Genomic DNA, 18,038 nt, shown 5'->3' with positions numbered 1-18,038 from the left:
CTATCCTTATACTCTGAAGAGTTTTGATCAAGAAAGGATGCTGTAGGGGGCAGAGCAAGATGGCGGAGGAGTAGGAGACCTGGATATCGTCTCGTCTCAGGAATTCAGCTGAATAGGGATCAAACCATTCTGAACACCTACGAACTCAACAGGAGACCAAAGAAGAGAGTAGCAACACTCTGAACAGAGAAGCGACCACTTACTGGAAGGTAGGACGTGCGGAGAAGTGAATCCGATATGATATTTGGGAGGATAGACGGCGGGGGAGGGGGGCCTCCACAGCTTCTGGCAAGTGCTAGAGCCGTGGAGCACAAAATCAGAACATTTAGAAGTTAGCTCTGCAGAGGGACGTTGCTCCAGTGGCTAAGCGGGGGGTGAAATCCTCCTGGGACAGTGGGGTCTCAGGACCCTCGGGGTCACAGAAAGACCGGGGGTGACTGAGTGCGGCAGAGCTCCCAGGTATCGGAGCAGGGAAGCCGGCTGCAGAGACGGAGCCGGTGCGGGCTCTCAGCTCGGGGTCACCATAAACTGTGATCCACGGCCCAGTCGGGCCACGGCTGCTCCAGCAGGGACCCAACAAGAGGCAGAGCTGGGGAGACTCCCCTTCCTCCCCCGGGAGGAGCGGCACAGGAGCGCACCGCAGGGATCTGCTGGGTTTGAAGACTCCACTCGGGGTCGGGTGCCAGAGATAGAAACGCTCGGTCACAGTCCAGGTGAGCACGGAGTGTGGCTGGAGACCGGGGAGATGGGAGTGACTGCTTTTCTCTTGGGGCACACTGAGAAGCGGGGCCCTGAGTTCTCAGCTCCTCCGGGCGGAGATTGGGAGGCCACCATTTTCACCCTGGTCCTCCAAAGCTGTACCAAGAGCTTGCAGGGAACAAAATCTCCTCAGAGCAACCTCCAGCAGCTTGCTTGGCCCGGACTCACAAGAGCGGGGCAATTCCGCCTCCCGCAAAGACATTTGGAAACCACGGCAACAGGACCCTCCCCCAGAAGATCAGCAGGAACAGCCAGCAAGCCAAGACCAAGTTTACCGATCAAGGAGAACGGGAGAACTCCAGTGCTAGGGGAATACTGTACATAGAATTCATGGCTTTTTTACCATGATTCATTAGGTTTTCAAAGTTAATTTTTTAACTTTTTTTTTAAATTTTTCTTTTTCCCTTTTTCAACCAACATCTTATCAATCCTTTTTTAAAAAAACTTTTTTTATTTTTCATTTTTAGAGTCATATTTTATCCCTTCATACTAGTTACCCTTAGTTTTGGCATATATATATAAGTAGTTCTTTCTTCTAACAGATCAAAATATACCCTAAATCACTAGTGTATGGCTTTGTTCTAGTCTCCTGCCTGATCACATTCTCTCCCTTTTTTTTCTTTTCCTTTTTCTTTTTTTTTAAATCTTCTTTCTTTTTTCAAACAACTTCTTATCTTATCAATTCCTCTTATAAAATCTTTTATAATTTTCATCTCTACAGGCATCTTCCATCCCTTCATTGTATCAACCCTTATTTTGTACAAATATGTCTTTCTTCCTTTAAAATTTTAGCAGGCACTTTCTTCTAACAGACCAAAATACGCCCAAAACCTAGTGTGTGACACTGATCTATGCACTAGCCTGATCATATTTGATCATAGTCTGTTTTTTTTGTTTTGTTCTGTTTGTTTGTTTTTATCTTTTCCTTTCTCCTTTTTTTTTCTCTTTCTTTTTTCTTTCTTTCCCTTTCTTGTCCCCTGGTTTCAGGACTTTTCTGATTTGTATAGAGTATATTTGCTGGGGACGTTGTTAACCGGTTAGCATTCTGTTCTCTCATTCATCTATTCTCCTCTGGACAAAATGACAAGTTGAAAAAAATCACCTCAGCAAAAAGAATAAGAGGTAGTACCATCTGCCAGGGACTCACTCAATACTGACATTAGTACGATGTCGGACCTAGAGTCCAGAATCATGACTTTAAAGATACTAGCTGGGCTTGAAAAAAGCGTGGAAGTTATTAGAGAAATGCTTTCTGGAGAAATAAAAGAACTAAAACCTAACCAAGTCGAAATCAAAAAGGCTATTGATGAGGTGCAATAAAAAATGGGGGCACTAACTGCTAGGATAAATGAGGCAGAAGAGAGAATCGGCGATATAGAAGACCAAATGATGGAAAATAAAGAGGCTGAGAAAAAGAGAGATAACCAACTACAGGATCACGAGGGCAGAATTCGAGAGATAAGCGATACGATAAGACGAAACAACATTAGAATAATTGGGATCCCAGAAGAAGAAGAAAGAGAGAGAGGGGCAGAAGGTATATTGGAGCAAATAATAGCAGAGAACCTCCCTAATGTGGGGAAGGAAACAGGCATCAAAATCCAGGAGGCACAGGGAATCCCTCTCAAAATCAATAAAAATAGGTCAACACCCCAACATCCAATAGTAAAACTTACGAGTCTCAGAGACAAAGAGAAAATCCTGAAAGCAGCTCAGGAGAAGAGATATGTAACCTACAATGGCAGAAACATTAGATTGGCAACAGACCTATCCACAGAGACCTGGCAGGCCAGAAAGGACTGGCATGAGATCTTCAGAGCACTAAATGAGAAAAATATGCAGCCAAGAATACTATATCCAGCTAGGCTGTCATTGAAAATAGAAAGAGAGATAAAAAGCTTCCAGGACAAACAAAAACTAAAGGAATTTGCAAACACGAAACCAGCCCTACAAGAAATATTGAAGGACAATGGCACTAAATTCATACCTTTCAATAGTTACCCTGAATGTAAATGGGCTAAATGCCCCAATCAAAAGACACAGGCTCTCAGATTGGATTAAAAAACAAGACCCATCGATATGCTGTCTGCAAGAGACTTATTTTAGACCCAAAGACACCCCCAGATTGAAAGTGAGGGAGTGGAAAACCATTTACCATGCTAATGGACACCAAAAGAAAGCTGGGGTGGCAATCCTTATGTCAGACAATTAGATTTTAAAACAAAGACTGTAATAAGAGATGAAGAAGGACACTATATCCTACTTAAAGGGTCCATCCAACAAGAAGATCTAACAATTGTAAATATCTATGCCCCTAACAAGGGAGCAGCCTATTATATAAGGCAATTAATAACAAAAGCAAAGAAACACAATGACAACAATACAATAAGAGTGGGGGACTTTAACACCCCCCTAACTGAAATGGACAGATCATCTAAGCAAAAGATCAACAAGGAAATAAAGACTTTAAATGAAACACTGGACCAAATGGACTTCACAGACATATTCAGAACATTCCATCCCAAAGCAACGGAATACACTTTCTTCTCTAGTGCCCATGGAACATTCTCCAGAATTGATCACATCCTAGTTCACAAATCAGGTCTCAACTGGTACCAAAAGATTGGGATTATTCCCTGCATATTTTCAGACCACAATGCCTTGAAACTAGAACTCAATCACAAGACGAAAGTTGGAAGGAACTCAAATACATGGAGGCTAAAGAGCATCCTACCAAAGAATAAAAGGGTCAACCAGGAAATTAAAGAAGAATTCAAAAAATTGATGGAAACCAATGAAAAGGAAAACACAACTGTTCAAAATCTTTGGGATACAGCAAAGGCAGTCCTGAGAGGAAAGTAAATAGCAATACAAGCCTTTCTCGAGAAACAAGAAAGGTCTCAAATACACAACCTAACCCTACACCCAGAGAGGCTAGAGAAAAAACACCAAATAAAGCCTAAACCCAGCAGGAGAAGAGAAATAATAAAGATCAGAGCAGAAATCAATGAAATAGAAACCGAAAGAACAGTAGAACAGATCCACGAAACTAGGAGATGATTCTTTGAAAGAATTAACAAGATTGATAAACCCCTAGCCAGACTGATCAAAAAGAAAAGAGAAATGACCCAAATCAACAAAATCATGAATGAAAGAGGAGAGATCACAACCAACACCAAAGAAATACAAACAATTATAAGAACATTTTATGAGCAACTGTATGCCAGCAAATTAGATAACCTGGAAGAAATGGGTGCATTCCTAGAGATGTATCAACTACCAAAACTGAACCAGGAAGAAATAGAAGACTTGAACAGACCTATAACCACTAAGGAAATTGAAGCAGTCATCCAAAATCTCCCAACAAACAAAAGCCCAGGGCCAGATGGCTTCCCAGGGGAATTCTACCAGACATTTAAAGAAGAATTAATACCTATTCTTCTGAAACCGTTCCAAAAAAATAGAAATGGAAGGAAAACTTCCAAACTCATTTTAGGAGGCCACCATTACCTTGATCCCAAAACCAGACAAAGACCCCATCAAAAAGGAGAATTACAGACCAATATCCTTGATGAACATGGATGCAAAAATTCTCACCAAAGTACTAGCTAATAGGATCCAACAGTACATTAAAAGGATTATTCACCACGACCAAGTGGGATTTATCCCTGGGCTGCAAGGTTGGTTCAACATCTGCAAATCAATCAACGTGATACAATACATTAACAAAAGAAAGAACAAGAATCATATGATCCTCTCCATAGACGCAGAAAAAGCATTTGACAAAGAACAGTATCCTTTCTTGATCAAAACTCTTCAGAGTATAGGGATAGAGGGTACATACCTCAATATCATAAAAGCCATCTATGAAAAACCTACAGTGAATATCATTCTCAATGGGGAAAACCTGAGAGCTTTTCCCCTAAGGTCAGGAACGCGGCAGGGATGTCCACTTTCACCACTGCTATTCAACATAGTATTAGAAGTCCTAGCCACGGCAATCAGACAACAAAAAGCAATCAAAGGCATCCAAATCGGCAAAGAGGAAGTCAAACTCTCACTCTTTGCAGATGATATGATACTGTATGTGGAAAACCCAAAAGACTCCACCTCAAAATTGCTAGAACTCATACAGGAATTCAGGAAAGTGGCAGGATATAAAATCAATGCACAGAAATCAGTGGCATTCCTATACACCAACCACAAGACAGAAGAGAGACAAATCAAGGAGTTGATCCCATTTACAATTGCACCCAAAACCATAAGATACCTAGGAATAAATTTAACTAAAGAGGCAAAGGATCTGTACTCAGAGAATTATAAAATACTCATGAAAGAAATTGAAGAAGACACAAAGAAATGGAAAAACGTTCCATGCTCATGGATTGGGAGAACCAACATTGTGAAGATGTCAATGCTACCTAGAGCAATCTACACATTCAATGCAATCCCCATCAAAATGCCATCCACTTTTTTCAAAGACATGGAACAAATAATCCTAAAATTTGTATGGAACCAGAAGAGACCCCGAATAGCTAGAGGAATATTGAAAAAGAAAAGCAAAGCTGGCGGCCTCACAATTCCGGACTTCCAGCTCTATTACAAAGCTGTCATCATCGAGACAGAATGCTACTGGCACAAAAACAGACACATAGATCAATGGAACAGAATAGAGAGCCCAGAAATGGACCCCCAACTCTATGGTCAACTCGTCTTCGACAAAGCAGGAAAGAATGTCCAATGGAAAAAGTCTCTTCAACAAATGGTGTTGGGAAAATTGGACAGCCACATGCAGAAGAATGAAACTGGACCATTTCCTTACAGCACACACACAAATAGACTCCAAATGGTTGAAAGGCCTAAACGTGAGACAGGAGTCCATCAAAATCTGAAAGGAGAACACAGTCAGCAACCTCTTCGACCTCAGCCGCAGCAACTTCTTCCTAGAAACATCGCCAAAGGCAAGGGGAGCAAGGGCAAAAATGAACTATTGGGATTTCATCAAGATAAAAAGCTTTTGCACAGCCAAAGAAACAGTCCACAAAACCAAAAGACAACCGACAGGATGGGAGAAAATATTTGCAAATGACATCTCAGATAAAGGGCTAGTATCCAAAATCTATAAAGAACTTATCAAACTCAACCCCCAAAGAATAAATAATCCAATCAAGAAATGGGCAGAAGACATGAACAGACATTTTTCCAAAGAAGACATCCAAATGGCCAACAGACACATGAAAAAGTGCTCCACATCGCTCGGCATCAGGGAAATCCAAATCAAAACCTCAATGAGATACCACCGCACACCAGTCAGGATGGCTAAAATGAACAAGTCAGGAAACGACAGATGTTGGCGGGGATGTGGAGAAAGGGGAACCCTCCTACACTGTTGGTGGGAATGCAAGCTGGTGCAGCCACTCTGGAAAACAGTATGGAGGTTCCTAACACAGTTGAAAATAGAGCTACCATATGACCCAGCAATTGCACTACTGGGTATTTACCACAAAGATACAAATGTAGGTATCCGAAGGGGTACGTGCACCCCAAAGTTTATAGCAGCAACGTCCACAATAGCCAAACTGTGGAAAGAGCCAAGATGTCCATCGACACATGAATGGATAAAGAGGCAGTGGTATATATACACAATGGAATATTATGCAGCCATCAAAAGGAATGAGATCCTGCCAATTGCAACGACATGTATGGAATGGGAGGGTGTTATGCTGAGTGAAGTAAGTCAATCAGAGAAAGACATGAATCATATGACCTCAGTGATATGAGGAATTCTTAATCTCAGGAAACCAACTGAGTGTTCCTGGAGTGGTGGGGGTGTGGGAGGGATGGGGTGTCTGGGTGATAGTCATTGGGGAGGGTATGTGCTATGGTGAGCGCTGTGAACTGTACAAGACTGTTGAATCACAGATCTGTACTTCTGAAACAAATAATGCAATATATGTTTAGAAAAAAAAAGAAGAAGAAGATAGCAGGAGGGGGAGAATGAAGGGGAGTTAGTCGGAGGGGGAGACGAACCATGAGAGAGAGTGGACTCTGAAAAACAAACTGAGGGTTCTAGAGGGGAGGGGGTTTGGGGGATGGGAAAAGAAAAGAAAAGGAAAGGCCAATATCCCTCAAGAACATAGATGCCAAAATCCTCAACAAATTATAAGCAAACTGAATTCAACAATACATCGGGAGAATCACACAAAACAATCAAGTGGGATTTATTCCAGGGATGCAAGGATGTTTGCACATCTGCACATCAAACATCAGGATACACCATCTTAAAAAAATAAAAGATAAAAATCATATGATTGTTACAAAAGATGCAGAAAGAACACTTGACAAGATTCAATATGCACGTATGATAAAAACTCTAAACCATCTGGGTATAGAGGGAACATAGACCATATATGAAAAGCTCACAGCTAAAATCATACTCAAGTGTGAAAAGCTAAAAACTTTTCCACTAAGATCAAGAAGAAGACAAAGATTTCCACTCTCATCACTTTCATTCAACATAGTATTGAAAGCCCTAGCCAAAGCACTAGACGAAAGAAAGAAAGAAAAGAAGAAAGAAAGAAGAAAGAAAGAAGAAAGAAAGAAAGAAAGAGAAAGAAAGAAAGAAAGAAAGAAAGAAAGAAAGAAAGAGAAAAAGAAAGAAAGAAAGAAAGAAAGAAAGAAAGAAAGAAGGAAAGAAAGAAAGAAAAAGAAAGAAAGAAAAAGAAAGAAAGAAAGAAAGAAAAAAGAAAGAAAGAAAGAAAGAAAGAAAGAAAGAAAGAAAGAAAGAAAGAAAGAAAGAAAGAAAGAAAGAAAGAAAGAAAAAGAAAAAGAAAGAATGAAAGAAAGAAAAGAAAAGACGAAATCCAAATAGGAAAACTGTCACTATTTACAAATGACATACTATATATAGAAATCCCTAAAGATTCCACCAAAAAACTGTTAGAATAAATAAATTCAGTAAAGCTGCAGGATACAAAGTCAATATACAGAGACCCGTTGAATTTTTTTTTTAAGATTTTATTTATTTATTTGACAGAGAGAGAGAAACAGCACAAGCAGGGTGAGCAGCAGAAGGGGACGGAGAAGCCGACACCCCACTGAGGAGGGAGCCCAATGAGGGTCTCGATGCCAGGACCCTGGGATTGTGACCTGAGCCAAAGACAGACGCTTAAACTGACTAAGCCACCAGGTGTCCCAACTTGTTGCATTTCTGTATAGGGATGACAAACTTCCACAAAGAGAAAATAAGAAAACAATGCCATTTACAATTGCATCAAGAAAAAAAAATCTAGGAATAAAAGTAAGAAATGAATCAACCCGCAGTTCTGAGGCATGCAGAATAAATCCAGGCTTGCAGAACCGTGAAAAAGGAGTGGCAAGCTGCTTGGCTCCTGAAAGCCATTACCTTTATAAGTCTTACTACACTTTCAGACAATGACATATCATCCAATGTTCAAAGGCTCTGTTATAAAGCCAAGTATCCAATCCGGGAAGCTCTCTTAAAAAGTTTAAATATGTGTGATAAAGGCCTTATGACCACTGTTGTTTATGTCTACCCCACGCGGGTGTGTGATGCGGTTAAATCACTGAAGACCCCGGGCTGTACCATCCCAGTGGCTTCCGTGCGCACTGGCTTTCCAGCTGGACAGACTCATTTATTTATTTATTTGAGAGAGAGAATGAGAGATAGCACGAGAGGGAAGAGGGTCAGAGCGAGAAGCAGACTCCCTGCTGAGCAGGGAGCCCGATGTGGGACTCGATCCCGGGACTCCAGGATCATGACCTGAGCCGAAGGCAGTCGCCCAACCAACTGAGCCACCCAGGCGCCCTGGACAGACTCATTTAAAAACATGATTGGAAGAGATCAGATTGGCTGTGGAAAATGGAGTTACGGAAATCGATGTGGTGATTAATAGGACCTTGGTGCTGACCGGCCAGCGGGAAGCCCTGTGTGATGAGATTGGTCAGTTTCGCAAGGCCTGTGGGGAGGCTCATCTCAAAACCATCTTAGCTACAGGAGAACGTGGATCTCTTACTCATGTCTATAAAGCCAGTATGATCGCAATGATGGCAGGATCAGACTTTATTAAGACCTCTACTGGAAAAGAAACAGTAAATGCCACTTTCGCAGTAGCTATAGTAATGCTGCGGGCCATTAGAGATTTCTTCTGGAAAACTGGAAACAAGGTAGGCTTTAAACCCTCAGGAGGCATCCGCAGTGCCAAGGATTCCCTTGCTTGTCTCTCTCTTGTGAAGGAAGAGCTGGGAGATGAATGGCTGACGCCAGAACTGTTCCAAATAGGTGCCAGTACTCTGGTTTCGGACACCGAGAGGCAGATTTACTATCACGTTACAGGAAGCTAGGTGGCCTATCATGATCTTCCGATGTCTTAAATCAGCGACCAGTTCCAGAAAAGTGCTTTACAGCAACATGTAAAATGTGTTTTTCTACGTAATCGCTAAAATTGTTTAATTAAAACATGAGGGAATGAATAGATAACTGACTTTTTTCCCACCTTAAAACTTTCACTGAATTTAATTCAAAGAATAAAAGAAAAAAACAATGAATCCATACATGGAATTCTTTTCAGGTGTCTCTGAGTGGTCCTAATTACTTGAAGATCTGTATTGTTAATTTTGTGAAGACTTTCTCTTAAAAATTCTGAGTAAAATATTAATCATAGCTTTGACAGCATTAAATACTAAGGGGGGGGGAACATTAACCTGCCCAAGAAACGTGTCTTTAGTGAAAGAAAACGTAGCATCCCTGAGCTGCCAGCCATACTCTGATGAATTCAGGAGTCACTGACTTGGCATTAACTTCCTGCCATGAAAATCTGTCTTTAATTTTTGCAACAGATATGCTCTCCTATTAATTGTTTTGTTAATGAAACTCCTGTCAGTACATGATACTATGCTATTGCTTTTTCTAAATAAAAAAAATCTCTGTAGTTTATTTTTTTGGAAAAATAAAATTGTATGGTGCTGGCCTAGAAACAGACACACAGGTCAATGGAATAGAATAGAAAGCTCGGAAAATGATAGTCATAGCACTTTTGGCAAAGTTTACTCATTAGAGTCAGTATATTAAAAGTTTATTTAAACTTAGCTCTGATATTAACTCTGAATGGGAATTAATATTTATTAATATTAATTAATCAGCTGTTTCAACAGCTGATTCCAATAAATGCTTCTCTTTAAACATGTTTTATATAAATATATATTATAAAATAAGGATGATTTAGAATGCACATTTTTAAGAAAACTTAAAAGCACTTTAATAAACCTATCATGGAGAAGGAAATATAGATATCCATCATCACAACTGATAGCATCACAAAAGACGACAATCAGACACAATCCGTATCTGATGGAAGGATATAACATGACTTGAGTAGTTCTGCCCAAATGTTTAACCTGTTGGGAGCTATAGATCCAGCTACTCATTTACAAAAACACACATCAGAGAAGTGTCCTAACAAATAGTATGACATGTAATCAATGAAGTCCACACTGCGTATATTCTTACGGGAAAAATATTTTCTCAAAGGAAAACGCTAGGACAAAAACGGAGGAAGGAGGAAGAGGAGGGAGAAGGAGAAGCAGAAGCAGAAGCAGAAGAAAGCTGAGAAACTAACCCACACAGCTATGGTCTTAACTGACGACACAACAGCAGAAAATATGCAGTGCGGAAAGGACTGTCTCTTCAGTGAACGGCACTGGAAAACCGCACGCTACATGCAGAAGAATGGAACTGGATCACTTTCTTACACAAAAATTTAAATGGATGAATGATTTGAACATAAGTCCTGAATCCATAAACCTCTGAGAAGAAAGCACAGGTAGTATGTTTCTGGACATGGTTTTGGCAAAGAGTATTTTAGATCGGACACTAAAAGCAAAGGCAACAAATGCAAAAATAAACAAGTAGAATGACATCAAACTGAAATCTTCTGCACAGCAAAAAAAAATACTAATAAAAAACTTAAAAGGTGGCCTACCCAATGAGAAAAAATATCTGCAAATCATATGTGTGAGAAGAGGCTAATATCCAAAATACACAAAACACTCATACAAATCAAAACAAACAAACAAAAACCTGTATAAAAAAATGGGGAGAATATGTGAACAGATACTTTCCAAAGATGGCACCCAGGTGACCAACAGACACAGAAAACGTTGCTCAACATCACTAATCGTCGTCAGGGAAATATAAGTCAAACCTGTAATCCGCTATCATCTCACAACTGTTGGGATGGCAATCGTCCCAGAGACAGACACCAGGTGTGGTCAAAGGTGTGTAGACAAGGGGACCCTGTACACTGTTGGTGGTAATGTACATTGGTACAACCACTGTGACAAACAGTATAGAGGTTCCTGAAAAAATGAATACAACTACCACATGACCCAGGAATTGCTCTACTGAGTATTTATCTAGAGAACACAAAAACTACCTCAAGAAGATAGATGCACTCCGTTGTTCACTGCAGCATTATTCACAGTAACCAGACATAGAAACAGAGACCTTGGGAGCATTATGCTAAGGAACTCAGACACAGAAAGACAAATGCCAGATGTTCATGGACGTTCCACATGGAAAAATATACTGAACGCATAGATACTGAGAACAGACTGGTGGTTGCCAGATTCGGGGATGGGGGGCAGGGAAGGTGGTCAAAGGCACAATGTTTGAGTGATAAAATCCGTAAGTCATGGAACATTCTGTGCAGCATGGAGACTAAAGCTAAGCCAGCAGGATGGGGTACAGTCTCCTCCACTATTTGAAAGTACATTGATCCTAGGAAACCTTTCACAGCAGAAATGGTGTAAACCAAGGGAGGAATTACCATTCATTTATACAGAAAAAATAGTGAGCAAGCTCAGACTCCAAAAATGACTTCTCTTTGGCTTTCCTTAGGCCTCAGGACACAAATTCCTAATGGATGGAGATAAAGCACAGCTGATGCTCACAGACACAATTCAAAGCGCTGGGGGCTGGACGTGGTGAGCGGTTCCCAGGAAGGAGCTGGTTGTGGTGTTCGCCGCCTCTGCAGTGGCTCCCAGCAAAACAGATGCTGAACGCGATGCTCACTTTTCGACTTTTTTCATAAGAGGGAAATCCTCTTCAGGTTTCTTCCTGTTACTGAAGCCAGGCAATGACGTAGATCTTTCAAAGAAAGCCAAGTGTCTCACCATGGACTTTTAAAAAGTGGGGAACACTTGTACTTGAAAGTTGCTGAGGGAGTAGATGTTAACTGTTCTCCCGGACACACACATCAGCATATCCACCGTGAAAGGCACCTTCCTGAGCATGCAGAACACAGACGACATCCTACCCCCAGAAACCTCCTCCTTCCCCTTGCTCAGGACAACCAACCACAGCTGGGTGTTACCCCAATTCCTCCTTTCTCCCATTCCCAGTATCTAACCCATCAGCAAATCCGGTGAGCTCCATCTTCAATGTACCCAGAACAGGACTGACCACTTCTTCCAAGGCCACCTGTATGGTCCACACTGGAGCCCATCTCTTGCCTGAGTTCCTGGAAAAGCTTCATCATGGACCTCCTTTGCCCATCATCAACCCTCTGTCATCTGTTCTCAACACTGTAGTCAGGATGGCCCAGTGAAACAGGGTCCCGTGGGGTCACAACCCTGCAATGGCTTTCTGTCTCCCTCTGTCAGCTCCCTAAGGTCATGTCCTAAGCTGTCTCCTGTGGTCACAGTGTCTTCTTGCTGCTCCTGGACATACCTGGTGTGTTCCTGCCCCAGGGCCTTTGCACATGTTTTCCCTTCCCTTTAGAATGCTCTTGATGTGATATCACTCACCTTCTTTAGATCTTGACTCAAGGATCACCTTCCTTGTGAGGGCCCACTAGCCCCTATGTGAATAGCAAGCACCACCCCCACCTCCCCTTCAGCACCCCAGCCCTGTCTCCTGCTCTGTATTTCCATAGCAGTTATCACAGTCACCAGTCCATCTCAGCAGGGCAGAACCAGAGGCCTACACTGATGGTTTCACCACTGACTCCCTCCTACTTCCTGTTCCAAAGCCCTGGGGAAAAGGTGCCCCAGGGCTCTCGCACAACCAGAATGCCCAGGACCAGGGGGTCCACCTACTGTACCCTGAACACCATCAGGAAAATGAGCCACACGAGGACTCCACCTGCACATGAGACCTGAAACCAGACACCTTCCTCAGTTACAGGTGAGCACACACACTTCCTCTCCTTGCCTGAGGTGCTCACCTGAGAAAGCTGAACAGAGACCCATCCCAGGGTCCAAATCTCCCTCTGGCCAAGGTCCTGGGAAACAGACATCTCTCCTCCCTGCACCAACCACCTGGGATTAAAGTCCAGAATCTTCCAGTCGTCAGGCAGAGTGGCGAACCTGTCCCTCTTTCCTGTGACGTCATCACAAACCAGGCTTTGCTGCACAGTTTTCAGGAAGGAGCCTGCAGCAGGGTCAGCAGGCCGCACAGGTTCAGCCTCAGTCTCACACATCAGGTTCCACCTGGAACGAGAACTTCATGGAGACTGGTGTCCTGTGTGGACTCAGTTCCAAACAGAGGAGCTAAGATTTCAGTTCCACATGAAAAGTGACCTCTTGCACACAGCACAGGAATGTGGAGAGGATTTCTCAGGCATGTGGCTCTGGAAGAAGTGCTTCTGCCGGCTGAAGTCACAGACACCAGACAGGGGACATCTGCTGTGCCTCCTCTGAGGAAGCAGGGGGCACACTGGGCAAGAATCAATAATGCTGTGTGTGGGCTTCTTCCCACCAACCACCTTGCTGAGCTGAGGGCTCGAGAACCAAACAGGGAGCAACTCTCTTATCACATCTGCAGCAGGAGGGCTGGCCAGGGAGGAGAGCCCAGTCCCTGTCCCTGTAGCAAGCTGGCCTGCCCATCATGAGCGATGGTCCACCACCACGGCATCACAGCCTCCCAGCTATCTGATCCGACTACCCTGCCAGGCTCAGACCTGCTCACACAGTGAGGCATAAGACCCAGCGACGTCTTTCCACTGCAGCTCAATACTTCTCACAGAGAAGCAAACTCCAGCCTCACAAATGTGCTCACCATTAGCTCTGGAATTCCCTGGGTGGCATCTACACTGGCCCACACAGGTGTCCCATCCAGACCACTCCACAAGTACCTTAGGATTTCAAGCCACTTTCAAACTGCCCTTAGAAAGGCAGGAACTAGCCCGATTAGGCACACCAGCCAAGTGACTCCATGTGCTGGAAACTCAGACAACATCCTCGCTGAACACCAAGGCTTCCAAGTCCAAGCTTCAAATCTTCACTCACTGGACACTGAGCACCATGTCAGCATCAACACTGCTCTTTCAATTCACTTATCTCCCATTCCTTAAAATCAGAAACAAATCTCCAGTCACCACTCCATTTTCCCTTCAGAGAAATAACGCAAATGACAGAATAAAACACTACGTATGCACAGCACACTTCTATCAAAATATAATTCCTTCATCTTTCTCATACAGGCAGCCCTACATTACCCATATTAATGAGAGATACCACAAGTTCAATCATTATATATATAGGAGACCTTGTGTTTTTCCTTTTGATATTCATATCTCGAAGTCAATATCTATATTGCTTTCTTAAAATAATAATAATAATAATAATAATAATAATAATAATAATGTGGTCACATAAGGGTCTGGATCTCCATAGCCACACAACATGGCTCTGGTCCAGATAAGGATGAAGACACAACCTCAGCCCACGAAGCGAAGCCCTTTCCCTCAGGGATCCCAACACGCCTCACGGGATGATGAGTTCCTTTGTTATGTGGAGTTGTCCGAGTACAAAGGATGCAGGCACCTTCCAGGATTCCTTCTGTTTTCTTCATAAATTCCCCAACTCAAGTCACAAGTGACTCACCGGGTTAAGCTTCCAGAGCCCAGGATGGGCCAGCAGGTAAGCAGCCCCCTCAGGGAAGGCTAACAGGGGGCTCGATTTCCGTTGGGAGCACGATAAGCCACTCCACGAGCTCCTAAAGAACCTACACTCCTCCATGAGTCCCTCTCACAAAGGGCACAGCACCCTGTTACAGCTCTGAGGCTGTGCTTACTTTAAAACATAATTTCTAATATTAGAATGTGGTTCATGGAAGAGGAAATAAAAAAGCACAGATAGCCCCTTCCAGTAGCAGGTATGATTCACTTTGGTGATTGGAAGAAGAGCAGGAAATAAAAGAGTAACAGATGTTCTGATGACCTCTCATTTCCACCATCTAAGTTTTGCAACTTCACACACACTCAAAGAAAGCTCAAACAAACGTCTCAGCCTGGCAACTCTGAGACGTCTGAACTGGAGTGACAGGGACAGACGATGACGTCGTGTATGTTGGCTGAGGCTGGTGGCACAGAAGAAGGTGCTCGGCCAGCTCTCCACCTGAGCCTCACCTGTCCTCAGCCAGGAACCTCCTCATGGCCCTCACCTGTCACAACTCTCACACGGGAGACCCACAGCCACCCCTGGAGCCCGCCCTGCCCACACCCTCCTGCTCGATGCACTCAGCTCTCCTCTGAGACCCCTGTGAATTTTACCCAGACCTGGAACTCCCCCATCCGCTGCAGAGCTCCAGGATTCCACCTCTTCTTCCAAAATGACACTGGCCCAAGGCTTTCGTGAGAAAGGTGGAAGGCTACCTAATGAATGGTTCACACCTACTTTCCCCTTCTGTCATATTTCTCTGCACTTACCTCCCTACCTGGGCAAAATGTAACATATCAATGGAACATGAAAATGCTCTGAATCTTTCATCGCAGCCTTCCGAGGACCCCTTGTGAGGTAAGAAACTAGTGTATCCTAAAACAGAGTGTTTTAAAACTATCGTCTACAGAATAGTACAGCCAAAATCACTACATTTTTACCCTACACTTCATGAAGCAGAACATTGTCTTTTTCTTTTCTTCTTTTACTTAAATTCCAGTTAGTTAACATGCAGTGTAATATTCACTTTGGGTGTAGGAATTAGTGATTCCTCACCTGCATATGACACCCAGTGCTCCTCCCAACAAGTACCCTCCCTAATACCCATCACCCATTTAACCCTTCCCCCCATGCACCTGCCCTCCAGCAACCCTTGGTTTGTTCTCTAAGGTTGAGTCTGTTTCCTCATTTGCCTCTCTCTTCCCCGTCCCCCGCAACTATGTTCATCTGTTTTCTTTCTGAAGTTCCACATATGAGTGAGATCATAGGAGATTTGTCTTTCCTTACTGATTTTGCTTAGCTTAATCCACTCTAGATCCATCCACATCCTTGGAAATGGTAAGATTACCGATGACATTGTCTTTTTTGGAAAAGTGAAATTACTCTTCCAAATTACTCCTCAACTCATCTGTTTCTCATGTCACTTGAGTGTGGTCTGGTTTACTCCAGCCTCCAGGGCCCACCTGGAGGACCCTCCTGCACCATCCTAACAGACCATTACCACCATCCCCAGGCAGAGGCAGTGCACAATACTCAAGTTGGGGGATGGCTCTGGGACTTGTTGCCACCACACCTGTGCTCTGGGGCACAGGGACACCCTGCTGAACTCAGGGTGCTGCTTAAGGTCCATTACCTGCACTGTCTATGACAGGGGACAGGGGGCATCCCACTGAAGTTGAGGGCTGTGTGCCGTCCTTACATGCACTCTTCCTGGGGAACACGGGAAACCCTGAAATGTCTGCAACCCATCCCATAAAAGCTCAGGTGAGCAAGTGCCCTGGAGTTCACAGGTCTGGGGGATATGGCCAGTTGATGGACATTGGGCAGAAGAGACTTTCAAGGGGAAAAGAAAACTCATCTGAGTTGGCAGCATTAGCTCACTGCCTGTGGCCTTCTAGGACCCCCACCTCCCACCCAGCCCACACCCTATCCCCGGAACCCCCACCCCAACCCACAGCACGGACTCACCCAGCCAGGAACTACTCAGGTCAACTCTTTTGGAGCGCCCTTTCACCTGCCCCACCTCTGCATCCCTGGGCAGCTCCAGAGAGGTAGCTCCACCCCCACATGGTGATTGGTCAGGGAGGGTTGTGCCCCGAGCCCACTGGATGCTGCACCTGCCTGTACCATGCAACCCACCCTCACACCAGTGCCTCTCTGTGAGTGCAGGTGGTCCTAGAGGCACCTCCTAGCCCCAACAACTGGCTCAGTGGGGCAGGCATGGGTGAGGTCATGGGCAGGGCCCCCCCAGACATCCAGCCCCTTTTGCTGACCCCTCTGGCTGCAGACCACCCCCAGAGGTCTGCCCCTTCTCTTCCTGCACCAACCCTGCCTACAGAGCTATTTCTGGCTCCCGGCAAGGTTGGCTGCTCTCAGACCCTCCAATGCTTGGGCTTTAGGAAATGCCATGGTTTCCCACATTTCCAAGGCAATTTTAAACCCAAAAAGTAATGCTCTAAGCGGGAAGAGCTTCAATTTCTGGTCTCACCCAGGAAGTGGATAGTGCTTCTTAGACCTTCAAAGCACCCTTGTAGGATGAGCCCTTTTGAGCTAGAATATATATACATATGCCTGGTTCTGCAGGGAAATGTCCAGGATGAAGAATAGCCACCCTTCTGTGCTGCTGAAGTTGTGAACCAGGAACATTTATTTTTCACTTAAAAAGAAAATATACCGTTACTGTCAATACTAAATGAACAAACTCTTTTAAACAGTTTAGAGAGAAATGAAGAGTTTTATTCAAACCCACCTCAGGACAGCGGCCTGGTAGACACAATCTTCACAAGAAGGGAGTGCTCCAGGGAAGGATCATTTGGGGCAGGTTTATATATTTGTTCTGTGTTATTTTACATACAGAGTTACACATCATCATGAGGAAGAACATTCCAGAAAGTTACAGACTTTTTCTTATGTTTTCAACTTGTGCAAGTCAGTATGACTTGAATCTTATGGGAACCAGAGAGGTTCTTTTGTTTTTCTTATCTTTATGTCTGCAATGGCATTTTTTGGTTATCTTTTTCTTCTCAAAGCAGATGTACAATATGTGTTTGGGGATGAAACAGGGCCCATGCTTTGAGGTTTTACCCAGCTGTTATGAGCTTGGTAAAATGTTAAAGGATGTCTTCCATTGGAGCCCAGGATCAGAGCCCATGGATGGTAAAAGGTAAAAATCACCATTATCATTATAATTACTCATAAACATTATAATTATCATTATAATTACTCTTAAAGGGAAGAACTTGAGGCAAAACACCTTTAACATTAGTACCAAGAAATCATGTTGAAAAAGAAGACCAAACCTGGGGGCATCACACTGTCTG

At 43.6% G+C, this 18,038-nt stretch overlaps 1 pseudogene; it reads left to right on the top strand.

Moving 5' to 3' along the window:
- Positions 1-8,066: 8,066 nt before the first annotated feature.
- LOC114203199 (deoxyribose-phosphate aldolase-like) lies at positions 8,067-9,153 on the top strand (annotated as a pseudogene).
- Positions 9,154-18,038: the final 8,885 nt, after the last annotated feature.

The sequence above is a fragment of the Eumetopias jubatus genome, unplaced genomic scaffold (assembly GCF_037043125.1).
Source record: "Eumetopias jubatus isolate StellerSeaLion01/CBP00866 unplaced genomic scaffold, mEumJub1_p1.0 scaffold_30, whole genome shotgun sequence".
NCBI classification, from domain to species: domain Eukaryota; kingdom Metazoa; phylum Chordata; class Mammalia; order Carnivora; family Otariidae; genus Eumetopias; species Eumetopias jubatus.
Note: the sequence above shows the minus strand (reverse complement) of the source record. Positions and strands in the feature narration are given on the sequence as shown.